This window comes from Triturus cristatus, chromosome 11, assembly GCF_964204655.1.
Source record: "Triturus cristatus chromosome 11, aTriCri1.1, whole genome shotgun sequence".
Classification (NCBI taxonomy): Eukaryota; Metazoa; Chordata; class Amphibia; order Caudata; family Salamandridae; genus Triturus; species Triturus cristatus.
The window spans coordinates 584,921,460-584,942,013 of NC_140594.1; the positions used below are offsets into that span (position 1 = coordinate 584,921,460).

General features: G+C 48.8%; 1 protein-coding gene and 1 pseudogene across 10 annotated transcripts in view; one reads left to right on the plus strand and one right to left on the minus strand.

Annotated features, from left to right (window-relative positions):
• XPO7 (exportin 7) overlaps positions 1 to 20,554 on the minus strand; it is a 598,229-nt gene that overhangs the window by 205,535 nt on the left and 372,140 nt on the right. The window lies entirely within an intron of this gene.
• Positions 571 to 14,553, plus strand: LOC146785132 (zinc finger protein 821 pseudogene; annotated as a pseudogene).

Here is a 20,554-nt window from a genome sequence, read left to right on the forward strand (position 1 = left end):
TATTATAAGTGCATTAGGATATATTATATGTAATAAACGGATGGCATAGCTGTCACATTTGTAGCGGTGTACTCATATGCCAAACAGGCCAGGAATCAGCCATCAAGATTATTGTAGGATCGTTGAAACGGCTACCAGGATATCAGTGCCAAGCTTTTGCAATGGTCAGAAACAAACCCGTCAGCTACAGGGGATGAAGGATAAGCAAATGTACTCCTATAAGTGATGGATACATGTACCTTTATGGCAGCTCTCTCACATCATCAACATATGCTTTGTTAGCTTTTCAAATTAAAACTTATGTGGGTCATAATCGGTCCCACCCATTCCCCTGTGCAGGTGTTCACTCCTGCCACTTTCCAATTTTAAAATAGGAGCTAATCTGAGATATGTTTTAGGCCTGGGCGTAAGATTTTGCTCCACTTGCAGAATTTGCAGAAATCAGGAAGTCTGCGTTCTGCAGTAAATGCGGAGTTCCCGATAAATTCTGTAATCCGCCTCATAGTGGAATTTATTTTCAGTTGGAGTGCTCAAGCCGGATTTCTGCCCGCACTGGCGAGCGCGACAAGTATGGGGGTTGGCTTACAAGCGCCGGTGAGATTTGGCAGCCACCAGCGAGAGCTGTCGACCGCCCGCGAGCGCTTGCGAAACTTGCAGGCTGCTAACGCGGATTTAGGCTCTGCCAGCAACATCCGGTGCTTTGTTTCTGAAGACAGAGAGCGCAAGCGAACGCCAGTGATTGCGGCTACATCCTTGAGCAGATTTTCCCATCATGGTGCCATTCACATTCAGAAGCAGGTCGGTGCTGGCAGGCTAGACGATACTGGTAAGCCAGCACACTAGATAGTGGTAGGATTTTCAGGAGGCACCTCTAAGGTGCCCTCTGGGTGTATGTCTTAATAAATCCACTACAGGTATCAGTATGCATTTATCAAGACAAGGTGTTAGATACCAAACACCATAGGTTTAATTAAAGCCATCCTATAGCTGGGAAACTCGTAGTGTGCGAGAATGCGTGAAGTGTTGACAAACATCAAAAAGGTAGCACGAATGGGTGGAGGAGCAGCTCCGCCCACTCGTGGAATTCCAGAGAGTCTAGCACAGTTATTGGGGTGCTCTGAGGAATTCCGTGTAGCAGAACTCCACGATCTCTGCCCAGATCTAGATATCTTCTGACTGAGGGTGCGCAGGCGGCTGTTAATAACGGGGAAAGGGCTTAGAAAGAAGGCTGTAAGAAAAGGAAAATGCTACTTACCCAGTATGCATCTGTTCTTGGCATGTAGAGCTGTAGAATCTCATGCGTTGCATAAGATCGCCATCTAGTGTTGGGTCCGGATGTTTGCACTTTGTTTTTCTTGGAAGAAGTTTTCCTAGTCACGAGGTAAGGGACTGCTCCCTTAGGTGATGTGCGCATGGTCATCGACTCCATCTTCAGATTGTTTTCCGCAGTGGGTAAGAGAATGGAGTAGTAGTAAAGAAAAGAGATGTCCATGCGTAAGTATGTATAGTAAAGAGAGAACTACAGCAATTACAGGTACCCGGGGAGGTGGGTGGGCACATGAGCTTCTACAGCTCTACATGCCAAGAACAGATGCATACTGGGTAAGTAGCAATTTCTGTTTGAGGCATGTGAGCTGTAGATCACATGATTTGCATAGACTATACAGCAGTCTCCCCGAAGCGGTGGCTATCCTGTAACTGGTGGAGTTTTCTGGAATAACCTTTTAAGTACTGCTTGAAGCACATTAACTTGTTGTCTTGCTAACCCATCTACACAGTTGTGTTTGGTGAATGTGTGTGGTGTAGACCATGTTGCAGCTTTGCAGATATCAGCAATAGGGATATTCCCTAAGAAAGCCATAGTAGCACCCAGCTTGTGAGTGGAATGTGCTCTAGGGGGTACTGTTAGAGTCCTTTTGGCTTTTGCATAACACATCTGTATACATTTAACAATCCACCTAGCAATACCTGATTTGGAGATAGAGTTGCCCTTGTGAGGTGGTGCAAAAGCGACAGAGTTGTTTGGTTTTACAAAATGATTGTTCTTTCAGTGTAATACAAAAGAGCTCTTCTGACATCTAAGGTATGTAGAGCTTGTTCTGCAACAGAGTCAAGTTGAGGGAAGAACACATGTAATTCAACTGACTGACTGATGTGAAATGCAGATAGCACCTTAGGTAGGAATTTGGGGTTGTTACAAAGAACTACTTTATCTTTGTGTAATTGGAAAAAGGGTTCTTTTATGGTTAATGCATGCAGTTCACCCACTCTCCTCAATTAAGTGACTGAATTGAGAAAAGCTGTTTTCCAAGTGAGGAACTGTAGTTCACATTTGTACATGGGTTCAAAAGGTGGACCCATTAACCTTGTGAGGACAATGTTAAGATTCCACACTGGGACAGGTGGAAGTCTTGGTGGTATTACCCTTTTTAGCCCTTCCATGAAAGCTTTGATGACAGGCACTCGACATAGCAATAAATGCTGCCTATTTTGAAGGTAAGCTGCTATGGCAGCAAGATGCAGTCTGATGGATGTATAGGCCAATGCTGACTATTGCAAATGTAATAGGTAGCACAGTATGTGCTGTATGGAAGCATCAAGGGGGTTGATGTGATTGTTATTGCAATGGATGACAAAATGCTTCCATTTGGCTGCGTAGCAGGCCCTTGTGGTAGGCTTTCTGGCCTCTTTAATAATGTTCATACAAAGTTGAGGGCTCAATGGGTGGACCCCCTTGACGAGGTGGATTGGCGTGATGCCCTCATGACCCCCAGAACAGTCACCGTCTCTGCCAAACTCAAGCGGATTCAGCTCTATTACCTACATGCTGCGTATCTCACTCCCCAGCGCCTTTATCGAGCGGGCTTGCGCCCAGATGCGTCATGCACGAGATGCACCCACGCCCCGGCTGACTTCCTCCACATGGTTTGGTTGTGCCCCCGCCTGGAACACTTCTGGGGATCTATTGAGGTGGAGCTAACAGAGGTATTGGGCTGGGAGGTTCCTCATGATCCATGTCACTCATTGTTGGGGATCAAGGATGGGCTGGACAGGTCCAGAAACGAAAAGTTATTTTTTAATACAGCTATGATGGTGGCCAAGCAGGACATAGCGGCGGCTTGGAAAAGCCCCGACCCGCCGAAACTGGGGAGGTGGCGCAGAGGGGTGGACTGGTGCGCGACCCAGGAGAAAACCCTTTAAATGCCCAAGGGGTGCGCCAAGAAATATTGTAGTGTGTGGGGGAAGTGGCTGGGCAATGTGGAGGGTCCTGATTAACCCAGTCCCCTCTATGTCTTATAGGGGTCATGATAGTGGATTACACTGCTTTTAAAAAGGAATGCAAACCAATGATTTCCGTGTATTTGCTGAATTGTTTTATGTGTTTTAAAAACAATAAAAATTTGAATATCAAAAAAATAATGTTCATTCAGTCTGGTGGAAGGTTGAGATAACCAAACTCTATGACTTCAGGAGCCAGATCGCAAGGTTCAGTTGTTTGGAATCTGGGTGTTTGATTTCTCCATGGCTCTGTGTGAGGAGACTGGGAGTCAAATGTAATTTTTGGTGTAGTACCAGAGAGCGTTCCAACAGGGTTGTGAACCAGGGTTGACAGGCCCATGTTGGAGCTACTAGTATTAGCGTGAGAGATGTTTGCCTGAGTTTCCAAACCACTGATGGAATGAGTTGGAAAGGCAGAAGAGCGTAAGCAAATATCCCTGACCAGTTCATCCATAGAGCATTGCCTTTGGATAAAGGGTGTGGATACCTGGAGGCTAAGCTTTGGCATTTTGGGTTTTCGGGTGTTGCGAACAGGTCTATGTGAGGGACTCCCCAAGCTTGGAAGTATGGTTGGAGAACTTGAGGGTGAAGTTCCCACACATGTATTTGATTTCTCGGTCTGCTGAGGAGGTCCGCAATCTGATTGTTGACTCCTGGGAGGTGTTCCGCTAGGAGATAAATGTTGTGGTGAGGTGAATAGCGCACTTCCATATGTCCTGGGCTAAGTGGGACAGTTGGAGAGAGTGCGTCCCACCCTGTTTTTGTATGTAATACATAGCTGTCATGTCTGTTCGGACTAACACTGCTTTGCCAGACAGGTGATCTTGAAAGGCTTTGAGAGCTAGAAAGATTGCCATGAGCTCTATGTGATTGATGTGGGGCATCCTTTGCTGACGACTCCACAGTCCTTGCACTGTGTGTTGTTGAAGATGAGCCCCCCAGCCAGTAAGGGATGCATCCTTTGTGAACACTGTGTGTGGAATCGGGTCTATGAACGACCGCCCTTTTGAGCGATGAGTACGGCCACTTACCAACACTAAATCGGTTAATAGACCTTGAGACTGGTTCCACTGACTGGCTCAACACTCTTGAAGTGGACGCATGCGTAGCCTGGCGTGAGAAACTATCATGATACAAGATGCCATCATTCTCAGCAGTTGCATTAACACTCGAGCTGGAAGTGACTGAGTGGGTTGAAATTTGAGAATGAGCGCTTGAATGTTTTGAATTCTGGCTGCATTGGGAAACGCTAGATCTTTTCGAGTATCTAAAGTGGCTCCTAGGTAATCTTGAACTTGGTTTGGCTCTAGATGTGATTTTTAACACATTGACTGAGAAACCTAGCTGTTGAAGCAGCTGAATGGATAGTGAATTGTGCTTGCAACATTGCTGGTATGTGCTGGTTTTGATGAGCCAGTCGTCCAGATAGGGAAAGACAAGTATGCTTTGTCTTCTGAGATGCGCAGCTACTACCGCCAGACATTATGTGAAGACTCTGGGGGCCGTGGTGACTCCGAATGAGAGCACTTTGAATTGGTAGTGTTGACCTGCTACCATAAACCTGAGAAATTTGCGGTGAGCTGGATAGATTGGAATATGAAAGTAGGCGTCCTTTAAATCTAGAGTAGAAAGGAAATCGCCATTTTGCAAAAGAGGCAGTATTTGTTGCAGTGTTACCATGTGGAAGTGGTCTGACTGTATGTAAAGGTTGAGTTCTCGAAGATCCAGTATGGGTCTGAGAGAGCCGTCCTTTTTTGGAATTAGAAAGTAAAAGGAGTACACACCTGACCCTTTGTGTTGAGGTGGTAAAGGCTCTATGGCTTGTTTTAGTAGCAGGGGTTGTACTTCCTGTGTGAGAAGGTCAAGGTGATCCGGTGGAAGTCTGCGACCATGGGGGAATGTTTGGCGAAGCGCTGATGAACTCCAGGCCGTAACCAGAACGGATAATTTGGATAACCCATTTGTCTGTAGTAATTGACAGCCACTTTGGTAGAAATTGTGACAGTCTTCCCCCTACAGGTGTTAAGTGGTATGGGGAACTATGGGCAAGTCACTGTTTTGTATTGGATGGTGAGGTACGTGTGTTGGAACCTCTACCTCTGCCTTTGTTTCCTCTGTAATTGCCTCAACAGAAACCCTTGGAACCTGAGGGCTGGTTATTTCCCTTTTATTGGTGGGCGCAGTGTCTGAGGAAGTAGTTTTAGATCCTGCCCTATAAAAGGAGCGACAAAAGGAACCACGCCCTTGTGGAGACTGAAGTGCTCCCATGGATTAGCCACTTCAGCATCTTTCTTCATTTTATCCAAAGAAGTGTCTACCACCGGTCCAAAAAGGTGTTCCTTGTCAAAGTGTGTGTTTAAAATGGAAGTTTGAACCTCCGGTTTAAACCCTGATATGCGCAGCCAGGCATGTCTTCTTAAAAGAATACTAGTGTTTACAGCTCTGGCAGACGTATCCGTAGCATCTAATTTGGTTGTCAGAAATTAACTGCCCCTAACGAACCAGGTCTTGCACCTTTGATTTGTGTTCTTAAGGGAGAAACTGGATGAGTTGCTCCATTTCATCCCAGTTTGCGCTGTCATAGCGTGTTAGTAATGATTGTGTATTGGAAATTCGCCAGAAGTTAGTAGCCTGGGTAGCTATCCTTTTCCCTGAAGCATCAAGGAGTTTCGACTATCTGGTGGTGGTGCGTCTCCAGTAGTCTGGGAGTTTGCCCTCTTCCGTGCATTAGAAACTACAAGTGAATCTAATGGTAGTTGACCTTTTATGTATACTGGATCTGATGGGGTAGGCTTGTATTTTTTATCTACCCTTGGGTTAAGGATACTTGCTCTAACAGGATCCTTAAAAATGTCATCTACATGTCTGGTCATGCCTTTCAACATGGGCAACATGTGAGTAGATTTTTGTGTTTTGTAGAGTCTCAAAAAGAAAATCCTCCTCAAGGGATTCTTTGTGTAGTGGGACTCCATGGTAAGTAGCAGCCCTACTTAAAAACTCTACAAACCCTACACTGTAATCTGGTGGAGAGGGCTTGGTAGGATACATGTCCGGGTCGTTATCAGTGGGAGAACCAGTATTATAGTCATCCCACATGTCCCCAGGCTGATTGTCATCATTGTTATCTCCATCCCCATCACCCTGATTGTCAGGTGTGTGTGGCGGTGAGTGCTCAGGTATAGTCTGGGGTAGAGAAGGTGAAGGAAGAGGAAGAGGAGGAGTAGGAGGGGAAGGATTTGTCCCAACAGTTCTCTTCTTCAAAGGCATGTCTGTAGTAGCACCTCTTTTTAAAGTCACTTTAGTGGTGATATGTCCAGTCTTTGGGTGTATAACCAGGAATTTTTGTTTCGGTTCTGGTTTGTCGATTGGATCGCCGGAAACAAGTTTTTTGGTGACTTGGGCGTCTCAGTGTGTTTTGGCTCCGAATGCTTCGACGCCGATGGTTTCTTCGCCAGGGTTTTCGGATCCAAAGTGGTTTCATTGTGTTGGAAAACGAGGCAGCATCTGTGATGCCTGCACAAATAACCTGACTACATTTGTCCTTCACTGGAAACCAAACACCCAATTGTAGCGCTTGACTCTCGGAGGGTAGCGTTGCAGAGCAGTCTGAGGCTTACTCAAGGGAGGTGGTGTGGGCTAGTAATCGCCATTTGCAGGTGCGCAAAAATAACCCTCAATAATTGATTGTCCAATCTGTACTTTGCTTTATAAAAGTAAGAGTACATTTATTAAACACACACACTACTGAATACCATGCACCAATTTACAAATATACGTAAGCTGTTGGAATTACTTTGTGACATTGCATAACATCTCCACTCCTCCCGCAAGGGGAGGGGGGGCTAGTACCACCACTCTCGTGTATGCACATCATCTTGCCCCCAATGCAGTTAGTTGAATATAACCTGGAGCAAGGGCCCTGTGCACTGGCACCATCCCAGTGGCGAACCCCCATTATCACAATAAGCATTTAAAATAGGTAACCCTGCCTTGGTGACACACAACCCTGATTGAGCATTTCCTACTGACCATGAAGTATACACCTCTACATCTTAAGGGCGAGCAGTCTGGGCTCTTCACCTAAGCGCAGCAGCAAGAATACATGTATAAGCATCACTTTAGAATGACAGTACTCGTCACATTTGGGAATCATTAGAATGCATTGCAATTACAGCCCCTAAAGGCATCAAAGATGAAATCACAGGGTTACGCATATAGAGCTAGACACCCTAGCAGGAATGTCTGACAACATAACCCCTTACACAGGCACTTCACATTACACATGTGACCTTCAGTCCCTGTAAAAGAGATAACCTTAGTAAAAGAATGTCTGGTGCAATTACACCTCTACACCTCCAGGGGATGCCCTTCTCCAGACATCCCCAACTCAGCCCTTCACTCCTTTATGCACTTCTCAATACACCCTCAGCTGTAGAACAAAAGTTCCAGCCCAAAAGGTGTTAAATGCTGGCTAAGCCCTTGAGGGGTTATTATTTTCAAGTCCCCATGTGACTTAGAGGGGGGGGGGGCTCCTCTTCGTGCCAGGGGGGAGACTGTGCTTCTCCAGCAGCTCCCCCAACACCTCTGCACACATATGGTGGTGACCCCGTTCTCCTGGGGCCACCACAAGCAGTGAAAACGCTGGTTTTACCTTGCAGGCCGATCCTGGCCTGCAAGGCATTATGGGACGATTCCTCTTTTGCAGAGAATATTGTAGCAGCGGCTCCCCCGCTGCGTTGGGGAGAGCCGCGATTGCACCGCCATGGCTTCGCCACCTCTCCAGGCTTCGTTGGGGGGCCCGGTCCCACCCGGACCCCCAGGTGAATGTAGGTGGCTCGGGGAGCCCACACCCGGCCGCTCCTTCGGTTTTCTGGGGCCCAGTCTCACCCGGGCCCCTCGCACCTCCTTCGATCGTTCTGGGGGTCCCGGTTCCACCCGGGGCCCCCGCATGCCCATTCGGTGGAGGGCAGCCCGGGAAGCCCACCCCCGCCGGCTCCCCGCCCAGCAAGCACTATTCTGTGCGGCCGCGGGAGCCGGTGCCTCTCTTCGGGTCTGCCTGCTCTGGCGGGCAGACGCTGGGAATCCTGCGGGTCCTCCTGGACCTCGGGGGAGTGCGACAGCACTCCTCCTGCCTTTTCTCTCACATCGGGGCCTGGGGATGGGGTCCCGGGCCATCTACACAGGGGGCGCAACGGCCCCCCCCCCCCCTCCCCCGGCTTTGCTTCGGGGCCCAGGGATAGGGTCCCGGGCCCCTCCTCCTCATCACGGGAGGCGCGACAGCGCTCCCCGACGATTCTTCGGCGGGCGCCAGGGTGGGCTCCTGGCCCCCCAGGGGAATATCTTCACGGGGAGCGCGATGGCGCTCCCCGGCTTGACTTCAGGGCCTGGGGATGGGGTCCCGGGCTCCTACAGACCTCTTAGAGGGGCGCTCCCCCGTCTCCATCTTCGGTGGGGGCCAGGGTGGGCTCCTGGCCCCCCCTGCAGGGCACTTTCTCGGGGAGCACAACGGCGCTCCCCGGTTTCCCTTCTTCTGGGGGCAGCCCCTGGGGACCTGACCCACCCTGGGGTATCTCTGAGACCGGCGGCGGAGCCCCACGCGCTTCGTCGTCGGTCTGCTTATGGGTCAAAGGTCACCTACCTTCCGGGGGCCATATCTCAGCCCCTGGGAGTCCCATCTGCCCCATTTTTGCATCTTCTTGTTCCTGTTGGCGCTCCCCAGCCACTGGGAGCACTCTCCTTCGCCCTCCTGGTCTCCAAGAGGGTGCATTCTGCAGGGAGTGGTTTTCACTGGCTCCCTGCGCCAGCCTTTCGCCTGGCTCTCCTCCGGGGCCTCTCTTCTTCCTGCGCAGAGGCCCCTGCTCCTGCACACCGGTCCTGGGCTCATCTTCTGGCGCTGTTAGGACCCTGGGGTGCAGTCATGGGGTTCCTCCTTCCAACTGCCCATTGCCAGGTTCCAGAACCTTCCGCCTCAGCAGACCACACCCCAGAGAGAGCTTCTCTTCCTGTGCAAGCACTTTTTAAAAGTTGAGTAGGGGGCTGGCAGGAAGTCTCTGTTTGTCCTATCAAACAGCGACACATCACTTCCCTGCCCCTGCTCCCTCCTCCTTGTCCAGCCTCTGGGTTTGTACAAAATGGCGTTGTCCAGTGTCTCTGGCCACATGGTCTCTCAGAAAAAGCCCCTTACCCCTAGCTGGCTTCCCTCCTTGGTGCAGCCTGGTGCCTGGCACCCAGTGATAGCTGCCGATGGATGAGCCTGTAGCCCCACCCATTTTCTCTTCGTGGAGAGGAGGCCTTAGCTTGTGGAAGAAAGGTTATCAATCCATCCAGTTGAGGTCAGCCCTCAGCCAGGGTCTGGTTACGGCTGGCTCAGAGCAATATGACAGTTCTGTATGACCCAAACGTAGTACAAATATGACTTTGGACTCTGCAGAATACTTCTTTTCACATCTGCTACAGTGGACTTTAGTGCGTGTCTGGAATCTGTAGGCCTTATGGAAGTTAATCTAGCCCATGGGCTCCACATCCCCATAGGGGAATAATGAAGTGAAAACCAGTAAAACACACTGACTTTCCCTGGCATGTTCCTTCCCAGTGTATAAAGCCTATTCCATGTCACCACCCAAGTCTGCATAAGTCCTGCCACACCATTCACTCTGTAGCTGCTCCTGGACTGCGCACGCTAGGAATCTCCCCTGCGCAGCCCCTACATGTGTGCGTACGCATGTACACCTGTGTCTGCATGTAACCAGCCCGGTGTTCCTTACTCCAGCTGCTGCGCAGTGGCCTGGTCAAGCCAGGGGGACACCAGTAAAATCCCCATGCAGTCTCTTTCTTTCTGAGTTTACTGTGGGTGAGTCCCAACTTATGAGGCTCCCCCACAGTAAAAGCTCAACAATTAGGTGCTCAAAAAGCAAAAAATCCGGGAGGCCCATAGTGTCAGAACCACCTTCTGACACATTGCCGACTGAGAATGTTCGGTACCAGACTTTTTCTTCGGCCCTGAAGTCTTTGGCTCGTTGCCCGATTTGGCATGGGGCTTTTCGGAGCCGGAAGGCTTTTTAGTATGCTTCGATGCCCAGCCTGACGGCGGGGCTTCGGAATCTTGTTCTCAGCGCCCACCGGAGCCCGAGAGCGCAGGTTGGTGTGGAGCCTTCTTCGATGGAAGTGGAAGATGGGGCGAGGTAGGGGCTATACTCACAGTACGTTGTCCCTGCAGGATGTCTTCATCCTCATCGGAGCTATCTTCGGAAACAAAGATGTCTTCCTGTTCCTCATTGGCTACGATGGGTTCCTCGCCTTCCTCCTCTTCCAACTGAGGTCCAAACAGGTCCAGAATGGAACCTGCTTGTTGTCTATGCATGTCGCGTCGTAAAGCCAGACTATCGCGAAGTGTCTTTTTGGAGCAGAAAGCTCAGCACGCGTCACAGTGGTCTTCTTTGTGGTCGGGTGACAAGCAAAAATTGCACTCCTCATATGAGTCAGTGGCACCGAGGACAGAACTTAAAAGGAGTTTGTTCCATCGACTGCAACTTGAACCAGGGACTAGACCCGAACGGCCTACCATGAGCTTTCCAATTGAAGTTTTCTTCAGGAATCACGATCCGCAAAGAAAGGGGAACGCGAACGGAAACACTACCATGGAGTGTGAATGGAATACGCGCCGAACCAGATGACAGAAAAAAACAATCTGAAGATGGAGTCGATAACCATGCACACTATCACCTAAGGGAGGAGTCTCCTACCTCATGACTAGGAAAACTTTTTCCAAGAAAAACAAAGTGCAAACATCCAGACCCAACACTAGATAGCGATCTTATGCAAAGCATGTAATCTACAGCTCACATGCCTCGAACACACTACTGTCCTCATCACTTGTGGAACAAAAGGGGGAGGAGTCCTCAACATCACCTAGTCCCACTGAAACACAAAGTGTGGTTCAAATGGGCTTCTGCAATGAAGAAAGATTCCTTGGTCTAATTCTGGAGGCACCAATGGCTGCAAAGTTAAGCATTGCAGCTCTCCATTCGATTCTGCTAAATAGCTAGAGTCAAGCATTAGTGTCCACAAAGCAGGTGAAGGGGCACAGAAAATCAACCATTTTCTGTAAAACTCTGCTGTGGAGATGATTTACTTACTGCTAACTGGGTGATAAATTTACTGAAGTGTTGTTCCTTAGGAATTAAGCACTTCCATTGAGTGGAGATGGGAGTGATGGAGAATTCCCCCTTTCCCAGGCTGTCCCTCTGTAGAAGATGTAGGCTGTCTAAGGAACAGACATGGCTTTGTTAGTTATGCAAAGGTTATTAGCACTTTATTCAGGTTTGGAGTTCATCAGATGTTGCACTTTATAATTCACAACAGAAACCTAGGCAGTATTGCATTTTTACATTATCAGGAATCACTTCATTATGGAGCTCTTTCTTTTGCACCCAAAACATCAGCTAAGAGGATATTTCAATAGTCACAAAATCAACATCTAGAAGCAGAGCTTTAGGTGTTATGAAGCCTTTTGAAAATCATTACCTGTCAGTTAGGCAACAGGTCGGATTTATGACCTGTTGGCTAACTGGCAACTTAAGCAAGGTGTATCAAGACTTTTATGATTCTGCCCCAATGTTGCAAGCCTAACTAAAGCATTATATTCCAAATAGACATCTCCAGTCAGGAGCAATGTCGCTCCTAGTGGTGCCCTGATTTTCAAAAGGGAATGCTCAGGTGGGGGGGGGGGGGGGGTGGGGGGGGGGGGGGGGAGTATTTGTCATTGATCCTCAACTGCTTAAAAGTTTACTACTGACCTTAAGGTTACTAGGGAGTCACTGGGCTTGTTTGATTAGGGTTGTTTAACCCCTTCGCTGCGGCGGGAATTCCGCCGCAGCGCTGGGGGGTGTGGGGGGGGGCAGCGCGGTGGCGCTGTGCTCATGACGGAGCCACTCCGTCATGAGCCACGGTTGAGCTGTGCTTATGACGGAGTGGTTCCGTCATGACTCCGCCCAGTTGCATTGTCCCCCCGCACAGGCGGGGAAACAGCGCCGCGTGGGAGGAGCGGCCGCCAACGGTCGCGGCATGACGGAACTACTCCGTCATGAGCACACGGCAACCGTGGCTCATGACGGAGTGGTTCCGTCATGAGCGGGGAAGGGGTTAACTTAATGTGTTTTGTTTATGTGTTCCTAGCACTAGGAGGCTTTTGGGCCACAGTATGCTATAAAAACGCCGCACTCTTTCAGCCATTAACAATAGACTACAAAGTGCACACCTAGTAGTATGTGCATGCAAAAAACTAAAATCAAATTGCTAGACATACATATAGAGTTGCCTAGGGACTAGAAGATCAAGTTACTTGCCTTTGGTAATGCTCTTTCTGCTCGATTCTCTGTCTAATCGCAGATTCCCTCAGCTTGTGAGGGGTCAGACTTTATTTGGAAAGTTGTATAACTCCATACTGACTTCATCTCGCTTCAAAGTGTAGAGCAGGGCTGCATATAAGAGCCACACAGCGTGCTGATGTCAGTTGCTTTCAAAGCCATGTCAGCGTCCATAGACAGAGCCGATTTGCAAATTGGCTTGACCAGTGCACAGTTCTCTAATCTGAGACATTTTACAGGGGGAAAGAGTCCATATCCCAGAACGGGGAGGATCTTTGAGGAATCTGCTTTTAGCCACCAAAAAGAGCATAGCTGAAGGTAAGTAACATGCTGTGATTCAATCATTTTTTTCCCTAGCGCCTAGCAGTGCACTGCTTGCTTTATTGCAGCACAGGTGAGTTTGCCATTCAGTTTTAGAATGAGTGAGGGTGGCCGTGGGTGGAGCTTAACTGACAGGTTTAGAGTGACAGCTTGGCCTTGGAGTAAAGTGTGCATGCTGGGTTGGACAGGTGCCTTACTGTGCCCAGCCCGACATGCGCACTTGAACCCTCGATTTGCGGAATGTTAGGAGGCTGGGGGATTAGAGCCAAATCCCCCACGTCGCCTAAGGAGCGCTGGGCTAGCCTGACCGAACCAATCTTTGCACTGCTCTCATGCTGTTTACTGACAAAACAACAAGGGAGCAGCATCTAGATTGGCTCAGAGTCAGGAGACACGGGGAAGGGACTGGAGGGCCAAGCTATTCAATAAAGCATGGTTGCAAGGTTCCATAATGAATGCCCGGAGACAGCTCCGCCGGAATTCTGAGCAAGAAATGTTCAGGTAAGAATTGTGCCGTCTCCTAAGGAAGCAGGATAGTTTCAAATGATTTGTATTTGCCTTAAATCGGCAGGAAGTTACTGGGAGGAATGTTACTTGAATAACAATGCTCAGTCTCTGCCTGTTTCCCTTGTTTTCTGTGCCACAAAACTCCTACATGTTGGCGTTTTTTAATTTTACAATTACTTCACAACTTCATTAGCACGGCAGCCCTTCGCGTGCTGTGTCTGTGGAGTGCCCCTGTCGTGGCGGTGAAGCCTGAGGGTGGAACTCACCCATCTTGGCTAAGAGCGGTTTGTCAATAACTCCTCAGCAGCGACCCAGGGCCTAGTAATTGGATAATGACCCCCGCAGGATGACAATGAATCAAGACTACAACTCCCAGAATGCAATAGCCTGTTAGTGGAAATCCTTGACTGGACGATGGTCTTCCTGATGACAATGAGTCATCCGCCTGTCTGTCCAGTCAATACAGAAGTCAAACTGTGCTGTGTGTGGTGCCCGATTCTCCAACCATTCCACCTTCAACAGTGAAAAGTTGCCAGAGGTCCTCACCTCACAGACATGGACCAAGAACATTAGTGATGTCTCCAGTAGTTGGGATACCCACGACATGAATTTCAGTGCTGTCTACCATGCTGCGTCTTACTTGTGCGCAATAACTGAGGCATACAGGAAACTAATAGAAAACACAGTATCCAGCATGCACAAATGGGCAGTCTGGCAGCAGAGTGAGCCTGTAGATGTGAGGTTTCAGAAGCGAGAGCGAACAGTCAAAAAAAGCAGGAAAAACAGTGAGACCTCCAGAAGAGGGGAAAGTGAGGCGCATGCGGGACCGCGAAGCTAAAAGATTATAGCGGATGCATGAGAAAGGTGCAAAGCAAACTTGACGTCTTCAGCGAGACCCTGTACCTATATGGCAAAAACGTGCTAATGAGACCCCAGTTAAACACCACGCCCTTCTCAATCGAGAGCGTGAGGCAGAATGGCTAATGCGGCACTAGAAAAAGTGGATATGATGCTGCAGGCGCAATTAGGGCAAGACCCTTCGGCTCTTGAAGCATTGGGTGCTGAGGTGAACTTCTTCTAAATTCTTGTCAGTGGGATTGACCTGGACAATCCTCCCTGGGGAAAATGGCCTTTGAGGAGCAGTCAAGTAATGCACTGCATTGATAGGTGCTAGCTGCCAAGGTATTTCTGTTTTTATGAGTCTCAAGTGTAGGTCACCAAGAGGAAAGTTTGTAACTAAAATGGGAAGAAAATTAAGTGAAAGACATTCTCTGCGAGGTCTGGGCACATTCGTATCTTGGATCTAGCAGAAGGCGGTAAAAAGAAGAAGTCCGATGTCCTAACTGCTGCTCCTGTTGAGTCTTCATGGGTTAAAAGGATATCCGGTCTTGGAATTACTAGATTATTTCTAAAGTCCAATTAATTTGCATTTCCATATAACGAGATTGGGTGTGATTTCACCGTAGCTAGTTAAAAAAAAAATGGTCCTTCTTACATAGTGTTAGCTTTCTCCTGTGAGTGTGTGTTTGATGTCTGGGCATGGATGTAGTAGCATGCTAAGACATGAAGCTATCCACTCAGTGTATGAGACTACCATGTTAAAGCCACTGCAAGCGCCTAGTTTTCACATGACCTACACCTATAACATACGCAATGGCCAGATTGTTGGTCGGGCCTTGGTTGAGGTCTTTGTTGACAGAGTACATGAGGAGTGTAAACTGATGCGAGGTGTATCTGGAGGTACCAGCCCAAAAGTGGGCTGATAAATAGGCATGCCATTATGAGGTTGGACTAATGTATGAGGCAGGGGCTGAGAGTGGGACCATTTTTCTCTGTGTTTGGCTTCAACCTGGACTTTGAAAACTGTTCAGTTGCCCTAAAACTCTGTGTGACAATTAGGACTTGTGTGTGTAATATTGTTCTGGGTTGAAAGTTAGATTTTGGAGGAGTAGCTAGTGTTTACAAGTTTTATGTTTTTGAGTCTAATAACTTAACTGCAGCCACAGCCCATACAGGTAGGAGCGGTGGGGCAGGATGGGGGGGGGGGGGGGGGGGGGGTTTTGGGGGATCTGGGATGTGGGGGGCAGGGTTGGGGGGCTCGTTGTCGACTGTCAAAATCCCCCCCACCCAGCCCCACTGCTCTTACCTGCACAGACTGCGGCTGTTTAACTGCTAAGGAGGGCTTTTATCCAAAGGGCTTTATGTGATAAATGTAAAAAATAAATGCCTTAACTAAATTGCTAATCCTTTCCTCCATCTCTGTAGAATGATGAATGCTACAGTTGACCAAGCATTCAAGATTGTGACCTCGATGTTTGGACAGATTTGAAAGTTGATGTATTAACCACCTTTGGCTCCTACTTGATATGGATTTAGATTCTACACAACTTTATCAGGTGATGACAAGCTGAAAGTTTGGGCTGCATATTAGAATTTCACACAGGGACATTGAAGTTATGGGCTGTCACTTAGCCCAACTTTAGTTCCTATATAGAGTATAAGATTACACCAGTGTTATTTGGAGTTGGTTTCGTTTTGGTGGCTGTGCTGTACATTAGAGGTGGTAAGGAGTGACTATTGCCTGCATTAAGAATGTACGCTTGTTTCATATGTGTATGGTTGTGGGTTGCAGTCTAACCATGGGCTTAGACCGTACACCAGTGAGAGTTGAAATGTGCTAGAGATGGTTATGTTGCTGTCAGTTACAGAACATCTAAAAATCAAACGTTATTGATTGTGTTGTGTGTCATCATGTGTTAAGGAAATTGCTACTTACCAGTATGCATCTGTTCTTGGCATGTAGAGCTGCAGAGTTGTACACTTTGCATAGATCGCCATCTGGTGTTGGGCTCGGATGTTTGTATGTTGTTTTTGTGTTCGAAGCAGTCTTGTAGTCACGAGGTTGGTGACTCCTCCTTCGGTCGACAGTGCTCATGGGCATCGGCTCCATCGTTAGACTGTTTTTGCCACGTAGGGTTGGATGGAGTAGTGAGAAGTAGAAAGATGTCCATGCGTAATGTATCTAAGTAAGATAATACTGGAACAGATAGAGGTAGCCGGGGAGGCGGGTGGGCATGTACAACTCTGCAGCTCTACATGCCAAGAACAGATGCATACTGGTAAGTAGCATTTTCCTTTCGAGGCATATGAGCTGCAGGTTGTACACTTTGCATAGACTATACAGCAGTTACCTCTTAGCGGTGGCTACCTGTATCTGTTGCAGTAGTTTGGAATAGTGTTCTTAATACAGCCTGGCCCACACTAGCTTGTTGTTTTGCCTGCACATCTACACAATAGTGTTTTGTGAAGGTGTGTGGTGTAGCCCAAGTTGCTGCTTTGCATATGTCATCTAGGGGAATGTTCCCTAAGAATGCCATAGAAGCCCCTAGTTTGCGTGTTGAGTGAGCTCTAGGGGCAATGGTTAACGTGTGTTTGGCTTTGATGTAGCATATTTACAATCCACCTTGCAATTCCTGTCTTGGATATAGGATTACCTTTATAAGATGGGGAGAAAGCCACACAAAGTTGTTTGGTCTTTCTAAAGGATTTTGTTCTTTCAATGTAGTAAAGTATTGCTCTTTTCACATCTAAGGTGTGTAGAGCTCGTTTTGCCACTGAGTCTGGTTGAGGAAAAAACACTGGGAGTTCAACAGACTGGTTGAGATGGAAGGCAGATACTACTTTAGGTAAAAATTTTGGGTTTGTCCTAAGAACCACTTTATTATGATGGATCTGTAAAAACGGTTCTTGTACAGTAAATGCCTGGCGTTCACGGACTCTTCTGAGAGATGTGATAGCAATTAGAAAGGCTACTCTCCAGGTGAGGCACTGTAGTTCACATTTGTGGAGAGGTTCAAAAGGCGGACCCATTAGTGTGGTAAGGATACATTAAGGTTCCACACCGGAGAGGGAGGAGCTCATGGTGGAATTATTCTTTTAAGTCCTTCCATAAAAGCTTTAATAGCAGGAACTGAAACAAAGACAAGTGTTGTCTGTTTTGTAAGTAGGCGGCTATAGCGGCTAGATGTAACCTAATAGATGTGTACCCTAGGTTACATTGTTGTAGATGCAAGAGGTAACAGATGATGTTCTGAATGGAAGCATCTAGTGGGTTGATCTTGTTGTGCATGCAATAAATGACGATTCTCTTCCATTTTGCCGCATAGCATGCCCTTGTTGTAGGGCGTCTAGCTTCTTTGATAACGTTCATACATTCTGGTGGGAGATTGAGATATCCAAACTCTCAGATTTCAGGTGTAAGATTGCCCAGTTGAGTTGATTGGGATCTGGGTGTCTTATCTCGCCATGGTTTTGAGTACGCCGTTTGGGCGAGAGGTGTAGTTTTTGATGTGGTACTACTGATAGTTCCAATAGAGTTGCGAACCATGGTTGCCTTGCCCATGTTGGAGCAACTAGGATCATTGTGAGGGAATGTTGTTTGAGTTTCCGAACCACTAACTGAATGAGTGGGAGAGGTGGAAAAGTGTAGGCAAATTTGCCTGACCAATTCATCTATAACGCATTGCCTTTGGATACCTGGATGCAAAGTTTGGGCATTTTGTGTTTTGATGTGTGGCAAACAGATCTATTTTTGGGTGTCCCCACATGCGAAAGAATGGAAGAAGAACTTGATGGGATCTGGAAGAAAAAGTTCTTCGGAATCGATAGTATTCTTCGGCGTGGAAGAATTGTCTTTGGAAACTGGTCTTGACTGTTTAGCAACAGTGTCCGATATAGAAGCTTTCCCTGGCTCCGAGGCCTTCGGTGCGGATTGTTTCGGCTCCGAAGGTTTTTGCTTGGGAGGCTTAGTTATGGAAGACTTCTCTTTAGATGGTTTCGGCTCGGAGGTCTTCGGCGCCGAGGTCCTATCCGGCTGTTTCGGTGCAGAAGTATTATCCGTGTGCTTCGGTGCCGAGGCCTTATCCGGCTGCTTCGGTGCCGAGGCCTTATCCGGCTGCTTCGGTGCCGAGGCCTTATCCGGCTGCTTCGGTGCCGAGGCCTTATCCGGCTGCTTCGGTGCCGAGGCCTTATCCGGCTGCTTCGGTGCCGAGGCCTTATCCGGCTGCTTCGGTGCCGAGGCCTTATCCGGCTGCTTCGGTGCCGAGGCCTTATCCGGCTGCTTCGGTGCCGAGGCCTTATCCGGCTGCTTCGGTGCCGAGGCCTTATCCGGCTGCTTCGGTGCCGAGGCCTTATCTGGCTGCTTCGGTGCCGAGGCCTTATCCGGCTGCTTCGGTGCCGAGGCCTTATCCGGCTGCTTCGGTGCCGAGGCCTTATCCGGCTGCTTCGGTGCCGAGGCCTTATCCGGCTGCTTCGGTGCCGAGGCCTTATCCGGCTGCTTCGGTGCCGAGGCCTTATCCGGCTGCTTCGGTGCCGAGGCCTTATCCGGCTGCTTCGGTGCCGAGGTCTTATCCGGCTGCTTCGGTGCCGAGGCCTTATCCGGCTGCTTCGGTGCCGAGGTCTTATCCGGCTGCTTCGGTGCCGAGGTCTTATCCGGCCGCTTCGGTGCCGAGGTCTTACCCGGCTGCTTCGGTGCCGAGGTCTTACCCGGCTGCTTCGGTGCCGAGGTCTTATCCGGCTGCTTCGGTGCCGAGGTCTTATCCGGCTGCTTCGGTGCTGAGGTCTTATCCGGCTGCTTCGGTGCCGAGGTCTTATCCGGCTGCTTCGGTGCCGAGGTCTTATCCGGTTGCTTCGGTGCCGAAGGGTCTTTTGACGGTTTTGGTGCCGAATGTTTATCCACTGCTGGCGGAGGGGGGCTCGGCATCTCGGGAGACTTAGCTCTTGGCGCCTAAGATTGTTTTTCGGGACCAGGTGGCTGGCTCGAGTCAGAGCGGGAAGCCTTTTGTTTTTCCTTCGGAGCCGGGCCCGGAGGCGGGGCGCTCAATGTCTTTGTACGGTGTGGACCTAAGCCCGGAGGCGAAGGTGTCAGCGGAGCCTTTGGTATGGGCTTAGGTGGGGCGGGCGTCTCGGTACTCACATCTCTTTGAGCCGGTGTGATGTCATCTTCGGTGTCGGAGACGTCTGCTTCGGAGTCCAGGACCTGTTCTTCTTGTTCTGGTTCCGGAAGGCTATCGGTACCTGGATGGAAGATATCCGGAATGGAACCTGTGCCTCGGGACATCTCGTGGCGTTGAGCTCGACGATCTTGGATGGTCTTCTTGGACTTGAAGGATAGACAAGCCTCACAGTCGTCCTCTCGATGTTCTGGAGAGAGGCACAGATTACAAATGAGATGGAGGTCCGAGTGTGGGAATTTAGCACCACACTGGGGACATTTCTTAAAAGGAGTCCGTTCATTCAATGTCCATCTTTACCGGCGCGGGTAGGCCCAGCTGCCCGCGTCGAAGTTCGCAGGCGTCAAAGTTTTTGAAAGCCGTCATCGAGGGTGCACGTCAAAAGGAACGCGATCAAGACAATACCGTCGGTTAGCTGTGATTGTGCGTCGAAGGGGGTTCGATAACCACACCGACCCGGAGCGCAGCAAGTCACATCCGAACACGATGGCGGAAAAAAACAATTTAACGATGGAGCCGATACCCATGCGCACTGTCGACCGAAGGAGTCACCAACCTCGTGACTACAAGACTTCTTCGAAGACAAAAACAACATGCAAACATCCGAGCCCAACACCAGATGGCGATCTATGCAAACTGTACAACCTGCAGCTCATATGCTTCGAACATAATAGTTTCTGCAATATTTAAAGCCTTAGGCTTTAAATACTGCAGTAACACATGGCACAATCACTACTGTTCATTACTGTGCAGTGCTGATTACAATTGGCAATCTATTTTTAGATCAGCTAGTCCTGAATAAGCAGCTACCCATGTCACTATCATATGAAATCTCTTTCTTGATGTCATAACTACACTTTTACAATAGCTTTAACGTTTTTGTTTTCTCAAATTTGCTTGAAAATTCACCTTTTGCCCACTTTTTAAAAACATTTTCCTGGGGGCAGAACCCCCCTGTCCCCTTATGACAGTTGGGCTCGCTCGCTACGTTTACTCACCACAGGCCACTCATGCAGAACTTTTACACCCCTTTGCTTTCAAATGTCACCAGCCACCACTGTCCAGAACAGG